Source organism: Cupressus sempervirens, chromosome 5, assembly GCF_028749045.1.
Source record: "Cupressus sempervirens isolate cs-2001-9-10 chromosome 5, ASM2874904v1, whole genome shotgun sequence".
NCBI lineage: Eukaryota > Viridiplantae > Streptophyta > Pinopsida > Cupressales > Cupressaceae > Cupressus > Cupressus sempervirens.
The window spans coordinates 584,455,466-584,457,523 of NC_143122.1; the positions used below are offsets into that span (position 1 = coordinate 584,455,466).

General features: G+C 41.0%; 1 pseudogene across 1 annotated transcript; it reads right to left on the minus strand.

Moving 5' to 3' along the window:
• Positions 1 to 315: 315 nt before the first annotated feature.
• LOC149557277 (tuliposide A-converting enzyme 1, chloroplastic pseudogene) lies at positions 316 to 1,791 on the minus strand (annotated as a pseudogene). The gene has a single exon (XR_016364862.1). The product of XR_016364862.1 is annotated as a tuliposide A-converting enzyme 1, chloroplastic pseudogene (transcript).
• Between the last annotated feature and the right edge of the window lie 267 nt (positions 1,792 to 2,058).

Sequence of the window (2,058 nt, forward strand, 5' to 3'; positions counted from 1 at the left end):
TAGTACATATGCACTACCATTTATTAGGACTTTTTAACAACAGTAGTGGAAGGAATTTATAAAGATAGACATAGTGATTATTAAAAATTAAATGAAATAAAATATGAATCTATTGTAAAATATACTTAAAACTTTATATACTTTTCTAAATGAATTAAACATCACATATAATTATCTATATCTATTAATTTAAATACTGTATCTATTATTTTAAATAAGATAACTCTAAATTGATATCTCTACATATCTTAAATAAGTATACTATAAGACATTTATTTTATATAATTTAAAATACCACCAATTTATATGCCGATATATTTAAAATATCAAATTTAATTCAATGTAATTTTAAGACACCTTTCAATTAATACATCAATTCAGTGGGACACGAAATCTCCCATCCGAATGCCTTAAAAGGAAACCTCATGAATAGCATTGTTTTTATGATTTGTAGACTAAAAGGATCGCGCCTGAAACATGTACCTTAAAGTCAGTATCCAAACGAAGGTGCACTGTAATTTGTATCCCAAGAGAATTGGGATCTGCCGAGTCCAGCATCGATGTACTAATCTCAGATCCATAGACTCCGAAGTTATTATGGTAATAACCCCTCCAGAAAATAGGGACATTTAGAGAAAAAGAAAACTAAAAAAAAAAACGCCATAGGAGATATTGGTTTGTCTAAGAGCAGATTTTATAAGAAAAAGAAGAAAACATGGAAGTTATAGACAAGAAATGGGCCGAGGAGCGGAGGCTGCAATGAAGTCACAAATACGCTTCATCATCAGCAGAGCATTAGGGCACTGAAGATCCATGAGATGAAACACGTGCATTTCCTCCTCAGCGTTCATAAATTCCGCCTCTTTCCCCGCCTTCCTGAGCGCTTCGTAGTATAATTTCGCCCTGTGCCTGAGAAAATCCTTGCCCGCGACAACAACCAGCAGACGCCTGTAGACAAGCGAAGAAAGAGGAGGAGAGGTTGGAGCGATGGGGTTACAGAAGGGGTGGTCTTTATCCGCCCCATCGGGCAAAGACAACTTCCAAATACCATCCGCAAGACTAGCAATGGATTGGGATTCGACGATCTTGTCTTCACCGTCAAAGAAGGGGTGTATTAACACGGCACCTAGGATGCACAAATGCTGCCAGCTTTTGTGAGAGGCCAGAATCCCTAATTGGTGTACAATATTGCCCCCCGCGCTGTCCCCGGCCACAAAGCACCTGCCAAAGTCTGCTTTGGTGTCAACACAAGGAATTAGGGTTTCCGAGTCGAGCCATTCGAGAGCGCTGAAGCAGTCCTCGTAGGGTACGGGGAGACGGTGCTCTGGAACCTGCCTGTAGTTCACAGACACGCATATCACTTCGGCTTGTTTCGCCAGGAGATTGAGATAGTTGTTGTATGTCGGTGAAGCGGCCGATTCAATGATGAAGCCCCCGCCGTGAATGTAAACCACCACCGGTAGCTTTTCTCCTTGGAAGGTGGTAGTTGGAACATACACCCTGACGTAAACTCCCTTTGTTGCGTCCAGAGTTATGTCGTGTGAGGCCACGGGCACTCCGCTGTTCTCAGGAGGCACAGTGTCGGTACACATGAAGCGCCGGATGGTTCCATCGTTGAGGATTCGTACGAGAGGGAAGAGATCCACTCTGATTTCTGAGGCCATATTCGTTGAAAGAAAATATTCACACTTGATATCTTTGTTGTTGGGCGTTGTCTGAATACTTGTGTTCCTCATCGAGGACCCAACCGAACCACCAGTCTAGGGGACCGCTTAAACATCACATATTTAGATTTTTGATTCGTAAGTAAAGTTTTAAATAATTTAAAGGTGGCCCCAATCTAGATGCTGATGTCTTTTACTTCACATCTGCCGGTCTTATCATAGTGCGTTGGCTTGCCAAAAGGAGGGGCCCGTCTTATGTATTGGGTGATGGACTTGTTATAAAATCGTCCATTCGCTTGAGGGAGAAATTCTATTGCGGTCTTCTTTCGATTCTTGGCTAGAGTTCAGGTTTGAAACGAAATCCAATATTTAACTATATATTATTTCCATCTAA